General features: G+C 42.5%; 1 non-coding gene across 1 annotated transcript; it reads right to left on the reverse strand.

The window, feature by feature from the left end:
• Positions 1–4581: 4581 nt before the first annotated feature.
• Positions 4582–4710, reverse strand: LOC119824109. The gene has a single exon (XR_005287043.1). It is a non-coding gene; the product is annotated as a small nucleolar RNA SNORA42/SNORA80 family (small nucleolar RNA).
• Positions 4711–6578: the final 1868 nt, after the last annotated feature.

The raw sequence follows: 6578 nt of genomic DNA on the forward strand, positions 1-6578 counted from the left end.
CTATCATTGTCCCACTTCCACCCTCTGCTTCTGAAGAGAGACGAGGCCCACCTAAGTGTGTTTGGAAAAGTAGCATTTCGAAATGCCGCCAAGATAAATGTATCTTAACACTTTCAGAAGGGATTTAGTGGCATATAAACCACATTTAGGCTGGTTTGAGATAATTCACCCTGGGCTATTTGTAGACCACATTTTCAGTTCTTAAATGGAGCTCCCAAATTCCTTTGTGCATAGAAGACACAAGCTGAGGCTACACCAAGGATTTGTAAACACCAGTAGACGACAAACACTAAATAAAACAAGGAGTAGGACGTAATACAACCTGCAAGTGTCTCTAAGTAAAAAGTCTCAAGGAAACTTCAAAGTCGAGGTTAGGAGTGGCTCTGGAATATGCCAGCAACACTTTCAAGGACTGATAACCCTGTCTAGGGCAGTTCTGCTAGAGGGCTTTGTAAAATACCATGCCTGGGAATTGCTATATACAGCAGAACACCTAAAGTTGTCCTCTTCTCAGTAGACCCTGGGCTGCCTGGGAGATGGGGAGGAGGTCTTGTGAGGTCTCCTTGTGCTAGCATCGTGAGATCTGCTTGTGCTAGCATCATGAGATCTGCTTGTGCTAGCATCATGAGATCTGCTTGTGCTAGCATCAAGGGCGTGTAGGTATTTTCTGGATCGCCCATCCCAACACTAGATTTGCTTTAACCTACAGCAGCATACTCAGTACACATAAGGAGCCATAGGCATCTGCAGTAGCGCCTCTCTCTTTGCTCTCTTCCAGTTACGGATTGGAAGCCACTAAAGCGGCTGCTGCTCCTTTCATCCGACCTTCTCATTCTGATCGTATCCTGATCTTGGCTAACCCTGCGCCAAGTCCACTCACTAATTCCTGAAAGGAAAGGAGCTAGTCGTTTGTGATTGGAGGCTCTACTCATCCATCCCCGCAACCCCCTCCTCATCACAAGACTGTCCTTAGAATTTGGTGCAAAGTTTATTCCCTGTTTCATGTTGTCTTCCTATTGTAGCATCCGTTCCAGTCAAACAGAACGAGTAAAACACCTGGATCAGGCCTCCTCTTTAGCTTTCCAACTCAGGGACCCAAGAGGCAGTAGGTGGGTTATTCAGCTATGGATCCAGAGACATCATCCTGTCTCCTCAGTCTCCCAGACTCTCTGTTGAGCTCTGTCCCATGGATAGAGATTCTAAGAGATGACAGCAGAACATGAGCCCAGGACCCCCACCCCATGTGTGTCTGTGTGCTTTCAAGTTTATTATGAAATTTTTGGCCTGACTTCTCACCGCAAGGTTTAAATTTTCATGTACTATTTACATATGTTACACAAGAACATTTACATATGTTCTTAGGGTGGGCACTTAAAGAGGATGAAGAATACAAGCTTAGAGAGAGCAGTTGAGACTTTGCATGCTTCTCACGTGTGGCTGGCCCTGCCACACTGGGATAATGTGCTGCTTTTTTAATAATTCATTCTTGATAATTTGGTAATTCTGTTGCTAATCTGCTCAAATGTTCTGAAATCTCACTATCTTTAGTACAAAGAAATAATAAAGTTAGTCTAAAGCCTTTGAGATCCCTGAATATATATACATTACAGTCGGTAGTGATATAAATTTTAAAACATAGTCAAGCCCATTAATCTTCCTATTACACAAAACTAGGATGGTTTAGCAGGGGGCAGAGGTGGTATTGCCTATTCTATGACTGACAAGTTCTTACATCCAAGGTGGATCTTGGAAATTTGTACATCTTACATACTCTCAAGTGATGTTTTTTCTGGGGAATCATGGCTTAAGAAACATGGGCCAATGCCTATTGTCCCGTCCCCTCAGTGATGGAAGCCAAATTTACAGTGGCAGTGTGTCCATCAGGAAGACACTCTGTTTGTTGGCACTGGTGTGGCCCTGTGCCTCAGTTCTGGCTCACGAGATGCTAGGATGTTAGTGGGGACTTCCAGGACAGTTGTGTAAAAGACGGGGTGAACTTGTGATGCCCTCTCCTTGCTGCTGTTGGTAGAGATGCGGCCGGAGTGCTTAGAGCAGTGGTTCTCAACTGGTGGGTCGTAATGTCTTTGGTAGCTGTGTATCAGAGAGCCTGTGCATTAGATAGTTACATTACAGTTCACAACAGTAGCGACATGACAGTTATGAAGTAGCAACAAAATAATTTTATGGTTGGGGTCACCATAACATGAGAAACTGTATTAAAGGGTCACAGCATTAGGAAGGTTGAAAATCACTGGGCTGGAGCCCTAACCTTTCACGGCCTATGAAAAAGCAACAGATGAGCCCATTGTCCCTGGTGGTGTCTGCCTGCATCCCTACCCCTTGAGAAGGCAGGAGGTTCATGAGTTCAAAACCAACCTGGGCTCCACAGGATGTTATAGGCCGGTGTGAGAGACACAACAAAACCTTTTCTTAGAAGGGAGAAAGTCATATAAGGCTCAGCAAAGACTTGAGGACTGTAGCAGTCTGGTGAAGTTCTCTTGCCTGAACTTCACACTCCCTCTTCCTTTACCTGCTCTCACCTCTTGAATTTAAGCTACTGCATCTGATTATCTTTGCTCCAAGCTAAGCCCAATGCTGATACTCATTGCTACTTTGATTTCTTCTTAACTTAAAATGACCAAACTGGGGCTAGAGAGATGGCTCAGGGGATGAGAGTGTGCACTGCTCTTCCAGAGGGACCCAGATTTTGCTCCCAGTATACATATCAGGAGGCTAGCAACTGCATGCAATTCCCTTCAGCCCCATGGAATCTAACATCTAGCTTCCACAAGGATCTTTGTCCCATGTGTGTGTGTGTGTGTGTGTGTGTGTGTGTGTGTGTATGTGTGTGTATACTGTTTCTAGGTGTAACTGTAGAAACAGTGCTTACTTCATCCTAGACCAGGACACCAACTTGTGAAGATGTGATTAAAGCCACAGCAAGGAGGCAGGCAAAAGGCAGACTATCCCCTAAAGGACTTTTTAGAACTTTAAATGGAAAATAGTCGAACGCTCTGACAAAAAGGAAAACCGTCAAGTGCTGAAGACCTCAGTCAAGTAGTTTCTCCTGTGACCACCTTCGTCAGTAGCACCTATGGAGCTAAGTGTTGTATGAATAAGGACCTGCACTGTGCGTTTCTTCTGAGGTGCCCACTGTGGTTCCACCATGGCGAGAAGTCTTGTGAGGATTTAGAGGTGTCCAGTTCTCTTGTGTGTGCATATTTGGATTGGTTCATTGGTTCAGGGGGAGGGTTCCTCTGGCTACCATTGCTGTGTGAATTGTCCTAGGCCTAGCAGAGAGACAGTATAAAATCTAGTAACCAAGATCTGGGTGTGAGCTCTGTAGCGTACAACACTCTCCAGCTTGTCCTCGACTCTCTAAGTTACTGACCCGTGTTTCCTTCTTGATTCCCTTCCTGACAAAGGGCTTCCTGTCTCTTCCATTCTGTCTTCCAAGAAATACCAACCTAGGCAGCTTCTTCAGGAACTAGGGTCATCATGTCAGGCAAAGCTCATTGTCTGGGTTGGCGATTTTATTCCAGGAGAATGCTTAGACTAATACCCAAACGACAAAAGGCAAAGGCAGATTTACTAATTTCTGAACTTCTACAGGTTTCTCTTATATGTATGCCCAATACCCAGAATAAGAATTTTTCAAAGTCTACAAGACATCTAATCATACCAGTTGTGGAGAGGGTGTGACTTAAAGGGAACAGGGGTAAAGTTAGTTTTAAGTAAGGAAATGGGGTCATGGAGAGGTTAAGTGGTTGGCCTGGGGTTAGATAACAACATGGTGACTCAACCTCGCAGCTGCTGGATCTGAGGCCGGCAAAGAAACCCAGAGCCCATTTCCTCTTGATAAGGTAGGTGCTGTGTCTGTGGTCTGTCTTGGGAGGCTTTTAAAGGCCACATTCCTTTTGGGACTGCAGATGCGATCTGTGACTTTTACTGGAATCTGGAAAGCACTTCCAAGGTCAGCCTGGTATGCCAAAGGCAGAAAAGCACTTTATTGCCCATTCAAAAGCATTACACAATTCAGCAGACTGCATCTTTTCCACGCTGTATGATTAAACATCCAGTATGTTCAAAACAGCCCGGAGGAAAGATGGGGATGTCTCGGGATGGCCGGATAGGCCATTTCCCAGGACACTGAGGATGCTTTGTGTATTCGGCACCGCGCCTGGCATTTTTCATGGATTATTTTACTAACACTTGGATGACCTTGTTTACAGGTCAATCTAAACCTTTCCTAAGGATTCAGAATGAAGTTCTCCAGGGGTTAAGTACCTGACCCAAGCTGACACTGTTAAAAAATGATGAGTTAAGGACTGGGAGCTCAGTTTTGTCTGATTTAGAGGCCGTATTATTTTCCACTAAGCTCTGTCAAATCGTCATAATAGACCTATAGTTTTTCTCATCTGTTACAATAGAATGTTTTAATTAAAATAACATATGACCATAACATTTCTCACTTTTAGTGGTCTGATTTTTCAAGCAAAGCTGACATTGTAACTGTGAGGTTGGTTATTCTATCTGCAAATGAAATATTTCTCTTTGCTGTGATGATTTGTTTTTTTTTTTCACTGTGCGACCCACTTCAGTGCCAGTAGCATACAGGCAGAGGCCAGGCAATGGTTCGGGGCCACAGATTGCTCTAGCACGGGACACTATGACAGGCCTAGGGAATGCTGTGATGATTTGGAGACATGTTAGCAATACAGCCAAGGAAATAAAGTCTTTCAAATGATTGAGCTGAAATGGGGTCATCAGATGAAGCCAGGATAGTCTGCAATATTCTGTTGACTCTCCCCACATCTTTTTATGTTCTTTACTTCTGTTAGTCTTTCTATTCCAGAAAATACAGCCCACTAAACTAAAAATATAATGGAATGGATTAACGAGAATTGTTGCTTAGCAACATTTGTTCACAAGCTGACTTATATACAGGTATATGGGAGTACCATTGAGCTTTTTGAGTGAGAGACAACAAGATGAATAAGAAGGATCAAACAAATACTAGGAGCTACTGAATTATTTCAAGGTGGCAGAATATCACCATGGATACAGAGCAGATGTTGTAAATTGAGCTAAAACTCTTAGTAGGAGCCTTCCAGCCCTTCCTCCGTATCCAACATTTATCCTCTCCTGTTCTCTTCTCTTCTTGTTATATTGTACCCATATGCACTTTTCTTTACATCTATATGTGTGTATATTGCATGTTAAGATCCAAATATGAGGGCGAACATGATTTTATCCTGAAGTTGGAAGGTTTCACTTAATAGCATACATTCTGAGTCCATTCATCTTGCTGCAAATTTTGCAATTTCATTTTTCTTTGGAGTCGAATAGTATTTCATTTTCATATATGTACCATACGGTAGTCAAAGGACACATGAGTCATGAAAGAGCACACAAGACTAATTGTTTTTTGAGTTTAACTCTATCATAATTTTTTCTTTTGTGTGTAGGTGTGTATGGTAGATAAGTGCATAAAATATAATTGACAATGAAATTTAAGAATCCAGTGTGCAGTTCCACATCTTGAGAATGGATATTCTAACTGTAGAGAAGTTCATTAAGGTATATAGACTTTGGGTCTGGCTAATCTCACTGTGCGATTTTTTTTTGTTGTTGTTGCTGTTCCCAAGTGCTTTGTAAAATTTTTTATTAAAACTTTTTCACGCAGTATATTTTGATTATATTCTTTCCCCTCCGTCAGGTCCTCCCAGCTCTACAGTACCAGGTTTCCATACGGTTTGGTTTTTCAAACCACCCTGTATTCCATCCTTTAACCTGACTCCTCATCTTCCCATTTAATCCTCCTATCCTGGCTTCCCCTTTACTGCTTTATAACACCACACCCTGTTTCCCATATTGTAGAAACTCCCTTCCTCCAGGTGGTCCCTTATTATCTACCTAACCTCTGTGGTTATTCAGATTGAAACCCACATATCTGAAGCCTAAAAGCCAATGTCCACATACAACAGAAAACATACAATATTTGTCTTTTAAAATTTGAGTCACCTCACCCAGGAAAAACAATCTTCAATTTCATATGGAAACACAAAAACCCAGGATATCTAAAACAACATTGAACAATAATAATGAAAACCTGCTAGAGATAACACAATCCTATATTTCAAGGTATATTACAGAGGTAGAGTAATAAGTATAGCATGCATTGGCATAGACACAGACATACTGATCAATAACAGAATTGAAGACCCAGATATAATTCTACACAGCTGTGGACACCTGATGTTTGACAAACAAACATAAAAGATTGCATCTTCAACAAATGGTGCTGGTCAAACTGAAAATCTACATGTCGAGGAAGGAAAATAGAGCCCTATCTATCACTCTGCACAAAATTCAACTCCAAAGGATCAAGGACGCAAACATGAGACCCTGAACGTGATAGAAGAGAGAGTGGGGGAACAGGCTTGAACTCACAGGCACAGGCAAGGACGGTCTGAACAGGACACTGAGAGCACTGGTATGAATATCAGCAATTAGTGCATGGGACCTTGGGAAGCTAAAAAGCTGTCGTATAGCCAAGGATACTAGCATTCAAGCAA

This window comes from Arvicola amphibius, chromosome 9, assembly GCF_903992535.2.
Source record: "Arvicola amphibius chromosome 9, mArvAmp1.2, whole genome shotgun sequence".
Classification (NCBI taxonomy): Eukaryota; Metazoa; Chordata; class Mammalia; order Rodentia; family Cricetidae; genus Arvicola; species Arvicola amphibius.